Below are 21535 nucleotides of genomic sequence, written 5' to 3' on the forward strand. Positions count from 1 at the left end.
CAGGTAATTTTTCCCAAGCCGTGGGTATAATCTATTCAACATGTTTATGCTATCCATTCTGTTTTTAAATTGAAAAAAAGTTAAAAGTGTTTATGAAGAAAAGTTTAAATAAAATATTTTTAATCTTTAAAGCTATGCCTTTATCTGATTGTTTAGTTTTTTTTATTTAGTCCTTCACATTCAAGTCATTAATAACTTAATAAACAGTATATATTTTGTTATCCTTTAACATGCCAAGAAAAATGTGATTTCTACCAATGTTTCAGCAGAAGATTCAAATAAGAGCATTAGAGTGAAATGATGTATATTCTTCTATGCAATGGAAATGATATAACAAAGCCAAGTATTAAAGGTCCACTAACAAGAGTTTTGTAGTTTTCCAGAATAGAAATAATAGAACAAAGAAAAGGCATACAGTGGTCCTCAATTTCAATTGGTGAGCTTTAGGTTTTCTCTGACGTGCTTCTTTCTTAAAGGTAACTTGGAAAATAGGCAGAGGACTTGAGTATGAAAACACACACTTTCTTTCACATGGACTCCTAAGAAGCCTTAGCAAGACTCCTAAGGACCTGAATTAGATCATTTTCAGTTCTTCTCTCCATCACTTCTTGTATTCTGTTACTATATTATTCTTACATTCTGTTGACATCTTTCCAGTGTGTTCACCACTAGCTTCAGATTGTCTTTCCTTTTCCTTGACTGTCAATCCACTTAATTTATGAAGTGCAACTCAAATGCCCCTATGATGGTTGAAGGAGATGTCCCCAGATAATCTCAGGCATTTGAATACTTGGTCCCAAGGCTTAGGTGTGTGGTCTTGTTGGAGAAAGTATGTCACTGGGAAATATTCTTTGAGATTTCAAAAAATTTACCATTTTGAGTGAGCTCTTTGTTTCATGCTTGTGGATAGAGATGTAAGCCTTCAGCTCTCAGCTTCTGCTCCACCCACATGCCTGCTGGCTGCTCCTGCTCTGCCATCATGAACTCTCATCTTATGAGACTGTAAACTTAGAACTATTTTATAATTTTCTTTGGTCATGGTATTTTATCACAGCAATAAAAAAGTAATACACTCACCCTTGAAATCTGTATTTCTATCCATTGAATTAGTTGCCTCTTCTATAGTCTACATGTTTATATCTTTGATTTCATTCATTTTGTGCAATAGCCTGGTATAGAATTATTTCTCCGTAGCTACACTATAATCTCTTTAGGTATCTGTACCATCAGGGCTAGCCTGTTACTATGTTTACAGTGAACCCTGAACGAGGTGTTAATTGCAGCATGGCAGGTTCCAAGTAGGTTACCAGCAAATATGGTAGGGAGTCAGATGAGTAACAGGGAGAGTTTCCAGGATTTTAGCACGCTTTCTCTATCTGCACACTTTCTACACACTCTTAGCAACACCTACAGCTTCCCTTCCAACAGCATAAGTCTGTTATCTGGCCAGTCTGCACTTCTCAGGAGGCAGAGGCAGGTGGATCTCTCTGTGAGTTCAAGGCCAGCAACCTGGTCTACAAAGAATTGTAGGACAGCCAGGGCTACACAGAGAAACCCTGTCTCAAAAAAAGTTGCATTTATCAACTCAGGGTTCTAGCCATCTCCTGGACATTTCTCATGTGTTTCATTGGCATATCAAGCTGAACATGTTTGTTTATCTCCTGTATTAGTTACCTTTTTATTGCTGTGATAAAATACCATGACCAAAAGCAACTTAAAGAAGAGAGGTTATTTTGGCTTCTGGTTACAGAAGGATGAGCGTCCGTGCTAGCAGAGTGCTGTGGCAGCAAGCAGAGTCATGGTGGCAGGAGCAGGAAGCTGAGAGCTCACATCTTCAGATGCAAGCAGGAAGTAGAAGAGAGAAGGTTAGAATAGGCTAGGCTCTTTACTCTGTAAAGCTCACCTCAGGAACAGAATTTCTTCCAGCAAGGCCACACCTCCTAAACTTCCCCAAATAGCACCACCAACTGATGAGCAAGTGTTCAAATGCCAGAGACTATGGAGGCCATTTATTTTCCAAATGTGCTGTACCACCTCTTCTCACACTTCGATTAAGTGGTTCTGCCATAGCCTGTGGAAGTTTAAAGCAGAAATCTAGATCACCTGTTCTTACCCAACATACCAGTTCTCTGTCACCCATCTCCATGTTTTTTTGTTTTGTTTTGTTTTGAGACAGGGTCTTACTGTGTATGGTAGGTTGGCCTTGAACTCTCAGTGATCCTACTTTAGGTATCTTAGTGTTGGAAATACAGGACTGCCATCATACTTGTCTCTTGCCACTTTCAACTCTGAGCCATCTTTAAAAAATGTTTTATTTATGTATATAAATACTCTGTTGTGTGTATGCCTACATGACAAGAAAGCATCAGATAGAAGAGGCCATCAGATTCCATTATGGATGGTTGTGAGCCACCATGTGGTTGCTGGGAATTGAACTCAGGACATTTGGGTGAGCAGCCAGTGCTTTTAACCACTGAGCCATCCCTCTAGACCCTGAGCCATCTTAAGCCAAACTTGTCTGATTCAATCCTGAAATTGTCTTTCTGATCAGCCTTCATAATTCTCTTTTATACAGTGCTGCCAGAGAGCGCTCTCTGAAACTAAATCTGATCCTGGGGTGGAACATTCTTCAATAATTGTCCTTCATCTTGAGGATAAGATCCCAACTCACTAGTGTGCCATGCAAAACATTTTATCTTTCCTTCCTGCTCTCCATGATGGGGACAGAAATTTGCACTTCATAGACAATAGGTTTACCACTGAGCTGCACCCCCAACTCTCATCTTATATTCTATGCTATATAGACATGCAAGCCAATGGGTTTTAAATAGACCATGCTTTCACAAGCCTTTTTGCCTTTCTACCCCAACCCCACCCTATCCTCTCAGCTTACCCTTTATTGGCCTTTGTAAACCAATCTTGGTAACAAACATTTTCTTGTCTTTTTAAAACTTCTTCCCAAGGAAAGGGGGTTGGGGTGGGGAAGGGGACAGGAGGATGGGACTGGGAGGAGAGGAGATAGGGGGCTGAGATCAGGCTGTAAAGTGATTAAATAAAGGGGAAAACCACCCTTAATTCTTACCATAGCACCTTTTCTGATTATATGCAATGATAACTGCCTTTTCCATTTTATCCAAACTGTATACTAAGTACAAATACCATGTTTTTTGTCTTCCAAGAATCTGACTTACTACCTGGCACATAGTAATTCCTCAATAAAAATAGAACCCAGAAAATTGGAGGAGTACCAACATAATGCTGCCAGTGAGGAAGGGGAGTTGTATTAGAGAGTGTCTCCGCCAAGATTGAATTCTCTGAGGACTGCCCCTCCATTCATTTCTACTACCACTACTTTGATGTCTGGAAAGGCTGATGTGTGTATGGCTACCACAGTTGTCAACAAACACTTCCCTTGACATTTCAATATTTTTGATTCAGGCCAAAAATACCAAGTAAAACAAACCAAAAGGTGCTTGGCAGAACATCAGTCTCACAAAATGTGGGGGTGAGAAAGTCTCAAAAATATTGGGAAACAGTGCATACCATTCCACTTTCTTAGAGAAGTATCTTATCAAATTTAGCATTTAATTATTAAAAGCTCTGAGGAGTTCACTTGATTCATTCTGATTTTTGTTTGTTTTCATGTAAACTAAATGATCACAGAATGCTTTTTTAAAAGTCTAAGGGGCTGGAGACATGACTCAGTGGTTAAGAGCACTTGTTCTTGCAGAGGACTTGGGTCCAATTCACAGTTCCCACATGGTGGCTCACTACCGTCCGTAACACCAGTTCCAAGTTATACATGATACACAGACATTCATGTATGAAAAATACTCATACACATATCCTTAAAAGGAATCTTAAAGCTTAGCTACAGAATTACAAAGAAAATGAGTATAACCTCTAGTTTAGGCACTCTGGTTTATAAAGTAGGACTACCCACTGCAGGCTGAGTCAGATTCCAGGCTGTGACAGCAATATTTGCACAAGATGACAGCATGTTGAGTGTTTAACTACACAAGGATGGTCTCACCTTCTCCCTTGAGAAGAATTTGTATAATTAATTTGTACAACTTACAAGTAGTAGGACTTTCCAGAACAGCCAAACAAGAAGCTCAGCAAATCTCCCTAAAAAGCTGCTACAATGGATGTGTCAAAAATTTGTCAGCCTCAGTCTCTCTGTCTCTTGTCTCTCTGTGTCTGTGTCTGTCTCTGTCTCTCTAATAAAATTTTATTAGAAACAATTTCCTAAGCCTTTAAATTTATACTCTTAATGACTGCTTGATGTTCTGTAATATAGCTATACTGCAATTTATCTGACCTTGTCCCCATTAGTATACACTACACTTTTAAGTTCTTTGTTTCAAGGCTCAGCAGGAAAACACTTGCTGCCCCAAGTTTGACAACCTGAGTTCGATCCCTGGGTTCCACATGGTGGAAAGAGGACTAACTCTACAAGTTGTCCTTTGACCTTTACAGGTGTATCGTTTGTGTGCCATGGCATGTGCACACCTTTACACAAATGTCATAAGTTTAAAATTCTTTTGATTTATATATATACTTAGAGCACCCAAACTTCTGAATGGTTCTCTAAAGTAGTTTTCTGTAAATGGTGTTTGGAGCATATTATTCTCTTAACTTATTTTTTCAGTGCTCAGGATCAAACTCAGGGCCTTATGCGTGCTAAGTAAGAGTTCTATCACTAAGTCATACCTTCATGCCTCCAAATGAAGTACTCAAAGTCTCTCACAAATATTGATGGATTTGGCTCCAGAAAATTTGTAGATTATTATGCACATATTAGTATTAGATATGACTTGACTGCTATATCCTCACTAATATTAATGTCAAAAAGAAATAATCAGATACCAAATAGATGAAAATTGTACTTTAATTCAAAATCTAGTTTCATTTCTCTCCTCTCTCCCTTTCCCTCCTTCCCTACCTCTATTTTGAGATAAGGTCTTACTGTATAGACCAGGAAGGCCTCAAATTCATAGAGATCTGCCTCCATTTGACTCTTGAGATTGAGTGATGAGTCAGCCACCATACTAGGCCTCTTTCTCTTTTATTGTCCCTTCTTTTTCCTGAGACAGTCTCACTAGTCCAGGTTGGCTATGGGCCATGTAGCCCAAAGTGGCCTTGAATTTGAGATCTTCCCTTTCCAACCTTCCAAATTCTGGGATTATAAACATATGGTGCCACTGTGTCTGGCTTCATTGTGGAGTTTTGTTGGTTTTATTTTAATTTTTATGTTTATGTATGTGTGCACCATGTGCATGCTTGATGCCTGTGGAGGTTAGACAGTTGTGAGTTGCCATATGGATGCTGAGAATCAAATCTGAGTCCTCTGGAAGAGTACCTAGTACTCTTAACTTAGGAACTCTTTCTCCAGCCCCACCCTCATTATGGAATTGTAAAAGATTGAGCATCAACACACTTGAGTGCACTATTTCAGACAATGACTGAAATATCCTCAATTACTGAGGCATTAGAAAAAGATTTATGTGCATGAATGTTTGCCTGCATGTATGTATGTGTGCTATGTGTGTGCCTGATGCTCATCAGGGCCAGAAGAGGATGCTGGATGTCATGAAATTGGAATTGTAGATAACATGTAGGTGCTGTGAACCAAATCTGAGTCCTCTGCAAGAGCATCAAATGCTCTTAAGCACTAAGCTATCTCTCCAGCACCATGCTGAGGCCATTTAAAAAATAATTGTACAGTTGCATCTCATTAACTGTGGAAAGCAAATTGTTGAGAGAAAACCAAAGGATGGGACATATATTGATGTACCAAAATGACTAAGAGTCAGATAGTGGTGAGAGAGGGAAGCTGATAAAGGCACTAATAAAGGTTTGGTATACAGTACAGGTTCTAGAGGAAACACCTTCAAAGGTTAACATTCTCACCTGCATATCAAAATAGTTATTTGTCGGACTCTTCTATAATTAAAGCATATGTTCAGGTTTTGCTTTATTTTGTTTTTCAAGATGGTTTCTCTGTGTAGCCTTGGCTGTCCTAGACACGCTTTGTAGTCCAGATTGTCCTTGAACTCACAGAGATCTGCCTGCCTTTACCTTCAAGTGCTGGAATTAAAGGTGTGTGCCTCCACTACCTGGCTACCTAAAGGTTTTTAAATGCTTGTGTATGTGTGGGAGCTTGTATGTTTGGAGGTGCATGTGCAAAGGCATTAGGAGGCCTGAGGTTGAAGTTAGCAGTCTTCCTCAAGCTCCACCTTACTGAGTCAAGATCTCTCCGTTACAGCCAGAGTTGGCACATATGGCTAGTCTAGCTAGCTAGCTTGCTCTAGAATCATGTATCTCTGCCTTCCAAGGCGTGGAATATAGATGGGTAGCTACACCCATTAGACATTTACATGGATTCTGGGGATCTAAACTCTGATCCTCTCAATTTTCACATTTGCAGCAAGGACTTTATGCATCCTCAGCCCACAATTAAACTTTCACTAAATAGCTGCTGTGTGGATGTCAGCAATAGTGAAGTCAGGTTTGGGGAGAGGGCAACTGTGGTGATGCAGGCTGTGACCCCATTTACATGACAAGCAGAGTCAAGAGGACTGCATGTTCAAAGCCTGCATGGGCACCTCAGAGAGAGCCTGTCTCAAAAAGTAAAAAAGAGAGGGAACGTAGCTCAGTGGTAAGGCCCTTGCCCAGCATGAGGACATAGCTCATTGAAAAGCCCTTACCCAGCATGAGGACGTAGCTCAGTGAAAAGCCCTTGCCCAGCATGAGGACGTAGCTCAGTGAAAAGTCCTTGCCTGGCATAAGAACATAGCTCAGTGGGAAGGCCCTTGCCCGGCATGAGCTTAGTATGTTGGTGCATACCCTGTCAATGCAGCACATAAGAATACGAAGCAGGAAGATTGCTTTGGGATAGACTGGGCTACACTGCAATATCCTGTGCCCAAAATAAATTCGCCAAATAGTTACAACTGAAGTTAAATCAGTTGTACTGACAGAAATGGAATCAGGCTGGGTGTCATGGCACATGCCCTTTAATCCCAGCACCCTGGCTGCAGAGGCAGTCAGATCTCTGTGAGTTCAGGGTCAACATGATCAGCTAGCTTGGGCAGGAGAGTAAGAACCTGTCTCAAAAAAAAAAAAAAAAAAAAAAAAAAAAAAAAAAAGGTTTCAATGCCCTCAGGCTCAAAACAGGGCAGTGGATTGAACAATCCTGTTCTTGAATTGCTTAAAGGCTAAAAATGAAGAGGATTTGTGACAGGGAATTGCAGGGGTAAATAAATGTGAGTGGAGAAGCATATGGATTCTGTGGGAATGTTGAATTCCTCACCAGAACTATGGAGCAGATGCCAAACAACAACATTCATGAATATTTGTGGAGCCACAGATGACTTTGTTAAAAGAGGATATGAGGAAAGTTGGACTAAAAAACCCCAGTATAACACTTGATAATTTTCACTAAACTATTCCATGGCCTTAGAGGAAAAGATTAAAAAGCTATCAAAATAGTGAGGTTGACAGAAAACAAAATAAACTCATAAGTATCTTTGAAATAGGTCTGAAGGCAAATGGAGTTAGTTAGAAAAAGAAATCCATACTTTGTGTTATGGAATACTTTATGAAAGAAAAGAGGGGAGGGAAGGTTTTGTAAGATATGTTAGTCTTACTTCAACAACTCTGTTCTGTTTTAGATTCGGGCCTTCCCTGGGCAGATGACTAAACATTTAGAGCCTGGTTCCAGGAACCACACTATGATCTTTGCTTTTTGTTGTATCCATCTTGTTTATTTTGCTTTTCCATAGTTCTTTTTTGGGGAGTGGGTTAGATTTTATTTATTTTGTGTGTGTATGTTTTCTCTGTGTTTATGTATGTTCTTAGTGCCTACAGAGGTCAGAAAGTGACTACAGGTCCCCTGGAACTGGAGTTACAGATGGTTGTGAGCCACCATGTGGGTTCTGGGATTTGAACGGGGGCTCTCTGCAAGAGCATCCAGTGCTCTTGATTGCTGAGCCGTTTCTAGCACTACTCACTGTCTTTTAGGTGGAAATAGAATACTCGCAATGATGAGCTAGGTGGGAAATCAGAGCATGGTGGTCCAGACTGCAGCATTGATGGACCATTTCATAACACACTGAAAGGTACAGAAGTCTGCGCCACACACTACCATTTGCGTCTAGAGTATATGAGATGATGAAAAGTGGGAATTACCACAGGACTCCAAAGAGTTACAATTAAGAGACGGTGCATTAGCAGCAAAAATATGAACTGCAAGTGGTGCCCATCAACATGGAGCTGGGAACAAGTTGGAAGATTCTGAAAATATTCTTGAAAGCATTTACTTTTACAGCTAGCAGGAAAAAAAAGTCAAAACTACCTTATAACTTTAGAAGATAGCTGGGGTGGGCATGGGGGTAAACTCCTTTAATCCCAGCACTAGAGGGGAAGGTGCAGGCAGATCTTTGTGAGTTCAAGGCCAGCCTGGTCTCCAGAGTGAGTTCCAGGGCTACAGAGTGAAATCCTGTCTTTAAAAAAATGGTTGCACAACTGGGACTGTAGCTCATGGCGGGGGGAGGGGGGGGAGATTGCTGGGGCTGAGGATGAAGCTCACCTGCTGAAGTAGTTGCCAAGCATGTACAAAGCCCTAGGTTTGGTCCCCAGCACCACATAAACCATGCCTATACTACTGCTAGATAGAGCACTCAAGAGGCTGAGACACGGGGGTCAGTTCAAGATTATACTCAGCTACAAAGGTGCTTTAGTTCGGGTCTGGTATACTTTCTAAAAGTCAGGTTTGCACCATAGCGTGGAGCCCTTGGGAAATGCTGGACCCTTTCAGAGGTGGGGCCTCGTGAGAGAACGTTAGGTTAGCCAGGGGCTTCCCTTAGCCAGTTTTGTGGGATCCTGTTCTCTTCCTTTCTCCCTTGGTTTCTTCCTGGCTCCAAGCTGTTTCTTGACATGATGGATGGCCACCCCACAGATCCCAAAGCAACAGAACTACTTCTGTTGCTCATAGGAACCTTTTAAACCATGAAGCCAAGTAAACTTTTTGTAAGTGGATTATCTCAAGTGTTTGTGACAGGAGTGGAAAGGGGAGTAGTACAGTAGACAAAACAGTGGCACACGTCCCCATTATCCATCATGCTATAAATGATTTTTTTTCTGTAAAAAAAAAAATAGTACTCTCCTAAAAAGAAAGATCTAATTTATTAGTCCAACCCAAGTCTTCTCATCTGCTAAGTGGAAATCTTGAAACCTACCTCAAGGAATCATGGTGAGTTAAAGTAAGAACAGTCAGGCCACTGCTAGACAGTGACAGTGACCAGTGTTGGTCATGAATACTTTCTTCTTGTTGGGTACAATTGAGCCCATACTGGAGAAGGAAAGTAGGCCAGGGTTAGCCAGTAGGAACAGTGACTTGCATCTTAAATCTGGGAAAGTACTCAAATCTCTGATTCTCATGTGTAACGGCCAACAGAAGCCACTCAAAGCTGTAGAAGTTTGGGAATTCCTATGAAAGCGAGGCAGGCCCTGGACGGTACTCAAAAAGAAGTAGAGTTCCAATGAAGTCTGAATTGTGTGTACAAGACTTGTAGGTGCTTGGCAGCTGAGAGTTTTGATAGTACCACTATCATGGAATTTCATATGAAAATTGAGGTGGAGTAGACAGAGGCACTTGGAGATTTTACGGGCTGGTAATTGGTTCGGTAGAAAAACAAGGATTAGGAATAAGGAAGTCAAGGGAGCCTGTGCTTTGCCGCAGATCTTCACACACTTAGATGCTCACACAGTCGTGGGCCTCTGGAAACAGGCTTCTTCCACCACAGAGGGTCCAGGTCTGGTCCCGAGGATGGGTCTGCCCTTTTGGCCAGCTCCCACAGAGAGGCCCCAGCTTGCTGCAGCTGCTCTGAGCAGCATGGGGGTCTGGCATCCTGCAGAGTCTGGCTTCTCTCCCACCCCACCAAGCATGGAGTCCTGTCACCAGTGAGTCACACCTTGTACATACCTGCCAGCGCCTGCTGCTACAAAGACAGTGGGGGCCAGGAAATGGCCAGAACGCCTTCCCTCAGCTGGCCCTGGGGCAGGTTAGCTTTCCCACCTGCGCTGCCACAAAGACCCAGGAATGGTGGACCCAGCACAAGGAATCTGGCAGTTCTAGAGACGGAAACATTCACCCACAGCCAAGCCCCGAGTACCTGCAGCCTTCAGAGGTAGAGAATTATGAACGAGATGAGTGGTACTGAGGAGACAGAGCCTGCACCAGCGTGGATAGGGGCACACAGATAGAATCTGTTCCAGTTCAGAGCAGGAATGATGGCAGTTTACAGCAAAGGGAGCCCTGACCTTCAGAAGATCATATCTCAGAATAAAGGACTTGACACTCCAGGAATACCTGACTACCTACACGTAGCTACTTTTGGCAACCATTAAATAAATTTATTTTTAATGAGCCACACACATGGCAGGAGCTCCTGCAAGTTGTCCTCTGGCTTACACTCATGTACTACCTTTAAATTTTTATTTATGTATGTATATGTATGGAAGCACACACTATGGCACAAATGTGGAGGTCCGAGGACAACTTGAAGAGGTCAGTCTTACCTTCCACTGTGTAGGATCTAGGGATGACAGTTGAGATGAGACACACCAAGCAGCTGCTCTAATGTTACATAGCTCATGAGTTAGGGAGCTAGCATGCAAACTAAGGCAGGTGGGCTTCAAAGCGCCGGTACTGAGCTGGAATGGAGCAGAGACATACTTCTCTGCAGCATATGCTTCCAGAAGAAAATGGAGTCCCAGCTAAACTTTTGGGAGAAAGATGTTGTCTGGTGTTGATTTGTAAGGCCTGTCAGATTATGTTTCACAATTTCATAATAGCCAGTTTTAGACACATATGTGTGGCAGGCACTGATGCTAAGCGTTGGTATGTATACTGAGGCACGCACTCTTGACTTATAACCCTACCAGGCAGGAATTTTTACTATCCATGCCTTACTAATGAGAAGCCAAAGGCTGGGGAGGTGACATGACTGACTGATCTAAGAGTCACAAGGGAGTTTAAACAGCCTGATCTTCTGAGCCCTTTGTTTGTCTCTGTTGCCAGGGTTAAAAAACAACAGTGGTTCACATATCTTGAAAAGAATCCAGCAAAAATATTCTATGACAATAAAGGATTAAAAAGCCCAAATGGCAAAAACTTGGGGGAAGTCATGTGAAAACTACAAAGGCAGTTTTAAGAGTCCAAATAATTCATCCATATCTAATCTAAAACTTTATTAACAAAGAGGGAGGAGAGTAAATATGAACTCAACTTGGCTGAATAGCAAAGAACTAAGGGTACTATTTCATTTTAAAAATGCTGACAAGCAGGCTATATAGGCCTGGGGATGCTTCTTAAAAATTAATTATTGTTGCTCTGAGGTTAGGCTATATCTCTATGGTAGAATCTGTGCTTTCTGTATGTGAGGCCCTATGTTCAATTGCCAACATCAAAAAGTATTGTTGTTCTGATTAAATATTTTATTTAGCAGTGCCATAAGATTCTTTAAAAGAAAATGAAGTTGTTTTAAAAGGTAAACAATGAAGGTTCCTTTTTTGGTAGTATTATCAGCCAATAGATTCTGAGTTGGTTGTGTATTCACTCACTCCTATTATGTACACTAGTGTTCACATCGCTGCTGCTGTGGCTTCTGGAAAGGTCTTTATGATGGCTCCTGAGATATTGTTCCATGATCTAGTAGGTTTTTATAGCCTTTTTTTCTATCAAAGTACTTTAAGTAGGAGCGGAGCCACATCTCTTTAATCCCAGCACTCAAGGAGGCTGAGGCAGGAGGATTGCAAAATAAAGGGAAACTTGGATTACATAACAACACTGTTTTTTAAAAAACCAACCAACTGGAGCTGGGGAGATACCTTTATGGGCAAAGCACTTGCTATGAGATTATAAGGACTTGAATTCAGATCCCCAGTGCCCACATAAAGCCACATGCAGATGTAGTGACAAATAAAAGGTCTTGGCAGAACCTGCACTCCTGGGCTCCCATCTGTGTACTCAGACTGCTTCTGCAAACACGCTCCACTAGACCATCAGTCAGGCCAAGAAGCATCCAAGCTTGATTCCCCTCTTTGTATTTGTTAGAGCTAGAGGTACTGGAGCAGCACACTGTGTGATGCATCCGGCATTGTTCAATCCAGATGTCAGTTGGGATAGGAAGAATAAGAGCCTTGGAACAAACTGGGTTCCCATGAGCAATATAAATTCTGCTTGGTGAATGTGGACTATAGCAAACTGAAGAAGGTCCCAACTTCTGAACTACATACTCCAGCACTAAACTGCTTATAATTAAGAGTCTTTCAGAAGCTACTTAACCAAGAAGTATTTCTCATCTGAATGCATAATATCATGTTGATTCTTTGGAGTTTATTATACTGATCAGTAAATCTTTGAAAATTGGAGAGGGAGGGAAGAGATAGATAGATAGATAGATAGATAGATAGATAGATAAGAGAGAGAGTAAAGAAAGAGAAAAGAGAGAAAAGAGAAAAGAGAAGAGAGAAAGAGAGAAAAGAGAGAAAAGAGAAAGAGAAAAGAGAGAAAGAGAAAGAGAGAGAAAGAGAAAGAGAGAGAGAGAGAGAGAGAAGAGAAAGAGAGGAGAGAGAGAGAGAGAGAGAGAGAGAGAGAGAGAGAGAGAGAGAGAGAGAGAGAACGAACGCAAGGAGTGCTTATCTCAAATAAGGTAGAAGATGGGGATCAACACCCAAAGGAGTCATCTTTTGACTTCCATTCAAAGCTTGGCACAAGAATGCACACACACACACACACACACACACACACACACACACACACACACACTCAGAGCAAAACTAGTATATAAATCTTGCATGTGTTCTTCACAGACGCAGGAAGCTTAAAGATTGTACTTATTAGCTCCAAAAGGATTTATCTATGGACTCCCAAGTAATGAAGATAATTGATAAAAACAAAGAGAAAGCTAATTAGAGAAAAAAAGCTATATCAAACAAAAGGGCAGGAAATTATTTAAAGTAGGAAAGGGATGAAACATAATGAACTCAATATAATAGTTTTGATAAATATAAATGGATTTATACTTAAAATAAATTCAATATATTTAAAAATAAAACCTTTCAGATTACATTAGAAAAGTCAATTCTGTGATATTTAAAGAATCACACTGTCACACAAAGGTCAATGTAAGTGAATGGGAAAATATACAAAATAGATGCAAATTATTCTAAACCAAAGGTCAAAATACTTAAGCTGGTAGAATTTGAGACCAGAACAACCTGAATAAAATGGCATTGAAATGTACAAAGACAAAATAGGGAGATTCAGTTAATAATATAGTTTGTCTGTCTTTTTTAATAGCTTTCTTGAAAGAAACCCATCTAGCAGACAATATGCCTTTTTTCCTGGTGGCCACACAGCATTTACAGAGACAGAATGCTGAATACTCTAGCAGTGTGTTTCAATAGGCTTTGGAGCAGGGGGTGTGGCTTGGTGACAGAACTCCTGCTTACCATATAGAAGGGCTAAATCTTTGTACCAAAAAGTCTGAACAACCCCTCCCCCAAAACTCCATTTTCACAACCCCTCAAATATCTATATAAAGAGAGGACACACCAAGGTAAGAAAGTCAGGCTAGGCAACACAACCAATGACTCCCAGCAGGGGGTCTGAAGAAGGGGCGGGGGGGGGGGGGGGGGGGAAGATATGGGCTCTTCCCAGACTGGCTATCTGTAAAGGCCAGACCTGACTCTCCTGGATCAGGATGCATTGGCGTGTGGAGCGGTCCCTTTGGAAGGGTGGTTTTGTGTCTTGCTGGTCTTACAGGCAGATCCCTGCTGTGGAAGCAGCAGATCTCTGAGAAAGGAGAGCCAAGTGGGGATGGGGCTTAGAGGAAACAGCGCTTCAAGCCCAGGTGCAGCTCTTTAATATTATTATCAATAAACAATGTTCACAAGCTGGCTTGGACTGCCCCCAAACTCTCTGGACTTCTTGTTACACAGAGACCCTATGAATCAACACACTTCATGCTTTGACTGGGAGACAGTGTCAAGCAGGAGCTTTAGCTGAACAGCTCAGGCTAATGCAGACTTGCTGTGATTAACCTGGACAGCACAAGAGCAGAACACTGTATTGCAATCATTTCCCAAGGGCTGAAATTACCTCCATTTTAAACTCGCAACCAAAGGGGGGTGGGGTGGAAGAAACCTTGAATATGTCTGATGAATAAAAAGTAATAAAAATGCAAATGAAAACAAGGACCTTTTTTTTTCTTCACCACAATATAAGACTGATGAAGAAAAATAAGAGTGTTAATCCCCAGTGTGAAGGAGGATGTGGGGAAACTAGGTAGCTTTATCTACTGCTCTTAGGAATATAACTCTACAGAACCTCTCTTGGGTACATTCTCGTAATTTCTATCAAAATCCTTTTTACAAAACACATTTGCCATGTCAGGAATGACATTTTTAGCACTTCTACCTGCAGAAACATTATAATCAGGACTGTTAAGCTGATGAGGATGTTAGCTACAGTATAGCACAGGCAATGAGCAGAAATATGGGAGAAGTCTGTGGGAGCAGAGCACTGTTCGTGGTGTATTGCACACCCTTCCCTGTTTTCTATACTAACAGAATTCAGAGGTTGCTCAAGACAACAGTTTTCATTGCTCCAGGCACAAAAATCTTCATTCCATTTTCCCAGCTTCCCTTGCAGACAGGAGGGGCCACAGGGTCCAGTTCTCGTCAAGGAGATAGATATACGAAGTCTACTGGAGGCTTTCTGTGTTATTTTTTTAATGAGTGGGAGCCTTTTGCTTTGTCATTTCTATTAGATGTGTGTGTATGTGTGCGCGTGTGTGTATTTACATGAATGCATAAGCATACATTTGTGTGTGCGGAGAGCAGAGGACAGTTTATTGGAGTCAGTTTTCTCCTTTCACTACACAGGGTCTGAGGATTGTTCTCAGGTTGTCAGCCTTGGTGCCAGGCACCTTTACATACTGAGCCATTCCACTAGCCGGAGAAAGCAATTTTGTTTTCATGATAGGAAAATAGGGGGTGGGAGAGGCTTTTTTTTTTTTTTTTTTTTTTTTTTTTTTTTTTTTTTGTGCCTTTAATAGCTAAGCCATCTCTCCAGCTCTCTCTCTCTCTCTCTTTTTAAAAATTAGATTCATAGAGCTGGAGGAATGGTTCAGTGGTTAAGACTGCTCTTCCAGGCCGGGCAGTGGTGGCCCATGCCTTTAATCCCAGCACTCAGGAGGCAGAGGCAGGTGTGAGTTCGAGGCCAGCCTGGTCTACAAAGCGAGTCCAGGACAGCCAAGGCTACACAGAGAAACCCTGTCTCAAAAAACCGAAAGAAAAAAAAAGAAAAGACTGTTCTTCCAGAGAACCTAGGTTTGAATTCCAGCCCCAACATAGCAGCTCACAACCATCTGTAATTCAAGTTCCATGCATGTGCTCCATGGTACACAGATATACATGCAGATAAAATACATACACATACACATGTTTTTAAAAATTATTTATTTATTTTGTTGTGTGCACATGTGGGCGTGTACATGTGTGTGCACACGTGTGCATGTGTGTGAGTCAGAGGAAAGCTTGCAAGGCTTGGTTTTCTCCTCCCATTGTGTGGATCTCAGGGATCATAGTTACACTGCCTGACTTAGTGGAAAGTGAGCCATGTCACTGATCCAGGGCAGATGCTCTTGATGCCAGCAATCATCTGCTGCAGATCTTATATTCAGTAAGGAAAAATGAGCTATATGTTAAGTACAACTTGATGGGATTTTGTGCTGTTTGGAGCCCAAAGTACCCCTAGCATATTTTGTGATGTGCCACTCAGATAACCACTTTAAACCTCTCAGTCACTGCCAGCCAGCTCAGGATTCACACGACACTGTAGTCAACAGCCCTGTCTGGCATCCTCCTGATCCTTTCTCTTCTCTTGGCAAGTTCAGCTAAAGAAAGCCCATGACCATGAAAAGCCAAGTGCCCAAACCAGAGTGGTCCATAGGCATGCCCACAGAACGCTACCAGACAGGAACAAAGCCTTCAGAGAAAACAATTCTATCAGCCCCAAAGAATCTCCATGAAGTAAACTGTGATTCCAGTGCTTAGAGGTGGGACAGAGGTGCAGGAGTGCACTGGGTTGTTGTTGGCTACAAAGTGAGCTCAAGGCTAGCCTGGGCTATATAACATTATTTTTTCTAAAAAACAAATCAGAAAAACAAAACTCAACTTTATTTATCATCTCACCCTACTTAGGATACTAACAAAACAAGCTGGGTGTGGTGGCACTATGGAGGCAGAGGCAGGCGGGTCTTTGTAAGTTTGAGGCCAAGCCTGGTCTACAAAGTGAGTCCAGGACAGCCAGGGCCACACAGAGAAACCCTGTCTTGATAAACCAAAACCAACCAACCAAACAAACAAAACAACAACAACCAATACCAACAAAACAATAACAAAACCAGATATTATTTGTCATCTCACCCTACTTAGAATACCAAAGGTGCTGGACAAACTGGAAAAGAGGGAACCTCTTGTACACCATTGGAGATAATATAAATTTCCACAGCTGTATAGAAAACAGTATGGGGGCCTCAAAAACTAACTACCATATAATGGCACAACTCCACTTCTGAGTGTGTATATAAAGGAAATGAAATATGTATGTTGAAGTGACCTCTGAATTGCTGTGTTTATTGTATTATCCACAGTGAACAGCAAATGGAAAGAACCTAGAGGTCCATTTTCCCCCATATACGTCTTGAATGGATAAAGTAAACATGCTACATGTTTCAGGGGTAATAAAAAGAATGAAATCCTGCCATATGTAACATTGTTAGATATGGAGGTCATTTTGTCAAGTGAAATAAACTAGGCACACAGAGACAAACATCATGTACTAACACGCATGTCTCCATCAACTCTAGTTCCAGGTATCTGGCGCCCTCTTCTGGATTCTGCGGGTACTACATACAAGGGGCATATGCGGATGCACGCACACACATTGAATAAAAACAAGTCTTTAAAATGTTGAGCCCGGTGGTAGTGGTGGTGGCGGCGGCGGTGGCGCACGCCTTTAATCCCGGCACTCGGGAGGCAGAGGCAGAGGCAGATGGATCGCTGTGAGTTCGAGGCTAGCCTGGTCTACAAAACGAGTCCAGGACAGCCAAGGCTACACAGAGAGAAAAAAGAAAGAAAAAAAAAAAAGTAAACAATATGTAATTTAAAATAGAAACTCACAATAATGCTCAGTTGTTAAAAGGCTAGGCTCACAACCAAAAATATAAGAGTTTGGTTCCCAGCACCCACGGCCCACGGCTGTCTCTCCAGCCAAACAAAATAATAAAACAAACAAATAAATAAATAAATAAATAAATCAGCAGAAGACAAAAGACAAACTGATAGAAAATATGAATCAGAGGGTAAGACAAATGAGCAGAGATCCAGTATATGTTCCAGCTGGAATTCCAGGAGGAAGTGACAATAATAATAGAGGAAAATAACATATAATTAAATAGAGCTTCATAAATGATGAAAGACTTTAGTCTTTAATTTTTTACATTTAGCGTGTGTGTGTGTGTGTGTGTGTGTGTGTGTGTGTGTGATGCAGATACACAGACAGCATGTTCCACAGCACGTGCGTGAATGTCAGAGAACAACTTATGGAAATTGGTTGTTTCTTTATACCGTATGGATGCCAGGAAACAGGACTCAGGTTGTCAGGCTTGCTGCAAGCACCTTTACCTGCTGAGCCATCTCACCAACCCAAAACACTGGTCTTCATACACAGAAACCAAAGAAGTCCAAAGTATGATAAATAAAATTAATTCATACTCAGTGATAAAACTTCAGAGCATCAAAGACAAGTAGACGTTCTATGATATTGACAGCTGGAAGACAATGAAACAGTATCCTTGAAGTAATAAAAGAAAGAACTGTTGTAGGCCTAGACTTTTATACCCACTAAATAAATCATCATTTTATGAATGATGGAGTAATAAAGATATTTTCGTCCATAAATAAATATCATTTAAAGAACTTTGATGCATTTATTTAATTAGTGTGTGTGTGTGTGTGTGTGTGTGTGTGTGTGTGTGTGCGCGCGTGCGTGCGCGCTTGTGCGCATACACGCACATGTGCATGTGGAGGCCAGAGGCCAATGTCAGGTGTTTCGTTCAATGGTTAATCACCTTAGTTTATGAAACAGGGTCACTGACTGAACCTGAAGCTCACTGATTCACATAGATTGGCTGCCTGCAATCCTCAAGAATCCCCCTGACTCTTTTTCCCCAGCTCTTGGGGTTACAGGGATATGCTACATTACCTGGCTTTTTTTTTTTATGTGGGTGCCAGGGATGCAGACCAGGTTCATGTTTACATAGCAAGCAGTTTACCAATTCAGCCTCTAAAAGGGCTTTCCAGAAACATATCCCAGAAGGATAAAAAAGTAATTCTAGAAGGAGCCTTTGGGATATAAGAAGGAATAGTGATTAAGAGCACAGGAAGTCCTTGCCTAGACAACAAAAGGATATATGATCAGAAAGAAAAAAGCAACCCATTTCTACAGACAGGCAGTCACTGTGGGGACACCTGAAGAGCCTCCAAAAAAGGTTACTAGAACAATACATGTCTTTAATCAAGGTCACAGGATAATATATATATATATATATATATATATTCAATTGGAAATTGAATTTTAAAACAGTAACATTTATAATAGCACTAGAAATACCTAATCCTTAGACATAATTTTTACAAAGAATGTTCAAGGTCTGGAGGCTCAACACCATAAAACTTCAATGAAAAACTTCAAAGATGGCCATAGTAAATACAACGTGTTCCTTGACTGAAGTTTCATTATGGAGATCTTGGCGGCTGATAGCCTAAATAATGGCACCCAGTGTTCCCTGCCTTCTGGGCATACACGTCCTTTCATAACTCCTCTCTCGAAGGGTGCACTGGAGGTACACGTGCTCTCTCAATAAACAGAAAAGGCAACAAGTTGTATGAAGTAGCACCTCCTAAATCCTCCTCAGAGGCCAAGGCTTTGTCGAGCATTCATTCTTGCCTCTCGCTCTTAGGTGAGTTAGCTGCCATGTTGTTAGCAGTTCTAAAGGGAGGCCACAGGAACTGTGGAGAGCCCTCCAGCTGACAATTAGCAAGGAATCAAATCTTTTTGTTGTTGTTACTGTTTTCAAGACAGGGTCTCTCTGTGCAGCCCTGGCTGTCCTAGACTCACTTTGTAAACCAGGCTGGCCTCGAACTCACAGAGATCCGCCTGCCTCTGCTTCCTCAGTGCTGGGATTAAAGGCGTGCGCCACCATGCCCTGCTAAGGAATCAACTCTTGAAGAGGAGTTCTTTTGTTCATTTTATTTTACATTGAGTGTTCTGCCTGAATGTATGTATGTGTACCACTACACGACCGATGCCTGAGGAGACCAAAAGTGAGCATCAGATCCCTTGAAGCTGCAGTTACCACGAGCTGTGAGTGTCCATGCGGTTACTGGGAATCTGGGAATATAACCCAGGTCCTCTGAAAGAGTATTTAGTCTTCACTACTAGGCTGCTTAGGGTTTTTGTGTGTTTGTTTGCTTTTGTTTTGTTTTGTTTTAAATCAGTGTAACACAAGCTGGGGTCATCTTTCAGTTTGTTTTGTAGGTAAGTCTGTGAGGCCATTGTCATGATTAATGATTGATGTGGGAGGGCTCAGGCGACTGTGGGTTGTGCCACCGCCCCCCCCCCCCCACCTTGGTACTGCGTTGTATGAAGAAACAATAAGGTATGGGGATACACTGTGCATGTGTAACAGACACCCTCAGAGGCCATCAGATCCCCTGGAGCTGAAGTTACAGGCCATTGTGAGCTGCCTGGTGTGGGTGCTGTGAACCAAAAGTCTGTCTGCAAGAGCAGCAGGGAGGGGCTCTCTTAACAGCCTGCGGTGTTAAGTCGCAGACCTTGCTGTGAGTTTGAGATTCTCCCCCAGCTGAGCCTTGACTCACCTCTGACTGATAACGTGATTGCAACCTCGTGAGCTGGCCAAAGAGCCTGAGGTAGGAGGCCCTGAACTCTACTCAGATGCCTGAGTCACAGGGTTTGTGAGGTAATAAATATGTGATGCTACAGGCTACTAAATTTTGAGCTCTTTTGTAATATAGTAATAGATTAAAAAAAGGTCGTTTCTCCCCAAATTTATGAAAAGATTGCCAGCAACCCCAATCCCAGAAAGGCTGTTGTAGAAAATGTCAAACTCTCAAGTTTCTTTGATAAAGCAAAGGGATTGTAACAGTCAAAACAATTTTGAAAAAGAACGAAGTTGGAGAACTCAGTGACTGACCTCAGAAGAATGAAGACAGTGAGATCTTGGCAAAAGAAAAGAACCAAGTGATCCGTGGACTACAAAGAACAAAGAGGGCGGAGTAGACCCACATGCAAGCGGCGGATTGATTTGTTTTTGACAAAGCAGCAAAGGTGCTTTAATTTTTTGTTTAAAAAACTTACTACAGTTTAACTTATTTTTATGTATGTGTTTGTGTATGGGTGTATATGCCACGGTACGTACATGGAGGGAGGTCAGAGGACAAGTTGCAGGGTCAGGTCTCTGCTGTCATGTGGGTCCTGGAGACTGAACTCCTGATCTCAGACTTGGTCCAGACGCCTTTCTTTATTGAGTCATCTTGCTGGCCCCAAAGGCATTAAAAAAAAAAAGATAATCTCTTTAAGGAGTGTTTCTGGAGCTACTGAACATTCATACCTAGCAAACCAAAAGAGCTTCATTGCACAATACATAAATAAAATACTTGAACAAAATATTAGATACATAAGCAAATGTGACAAATGCCTCAATGGGCCTAGGAGGAAAATGTAGATATTTTTCACTTTTCATAACTAATATAAATAGTACCCCCCCTTTTTTTTTGTTTTTTTGAGACAGGGTTTCTCTGTGTAGCCTTGGCTGTCCTGGACTCACTTTGTAGACCAGGCTGGCCTCAAACTCACAGCAATCCGCCTGCCTCTGCCTCCCAAGAGCTGGGATTAAAGGCGTGTGCCACCATGCCCAGCTAATAGTACACTTTTTTTGAGACAGGGTTTCCCTGTGTAGTCCTGATTGTCATAGAATTCACTCTGTATACCAGGCTGGCTTTGAACTCAGATTGCCTTGCCTCTGTTTCCCAAGTGCTGGGGTTAAAGATGTGCACCACCACTGTCCAGCTCTAAATGGTATACTTTCAAATATAGAAGTAAAGATTAGAAATTGAGCAAATTAATCAAAATAATATGAGGATGAAAGTAGCATATAAACCTTACAAGTCATTAGAGAAAAAAAAAAAAGGTAGAGAGCACTGAATCATCCTAGCAACAGTCTAGAAAGGAAAAGGCAGTGGATTGCAGTAAACGCATATGAGACACAGAATATTAAAAAAAAAAAAGAAAAAGAAAAAAAAAAGATTACGTCAAAGAGTAAGTTGTCACAGCAAAACAAGTGGGTAAAACTTCCTAGGGCTGGAGAGATGGCTCCTT

The 21535-nt window shown here is 41.6% G+C and overlaps 1 protein-coding gene across 2 annotated transcripts in view; it reads left to right on the top strand.

Annotated features, from left to right (window-relative positions):
* The window catches only part of Klhl15 (kelch like family member 15), a 932444-nt gene that overhangs the window by 41096 nt on the left and 869813 nt on the right, over window positions 1-21535 (top strand). The window lies entirely within an intron of this gene.

This window comes from Acomys russatus, chromosome X (genome assembly GCF_903995435.1).
Source record: "Acomys russatus chromosome X, mAcoRus1.1, whole genome shotgun sequence".
NCBI lineage: Eukaryota > Metazoa > Chordata > Mammalia > Rodentia > Muridae > Acomys > Acomys russatus.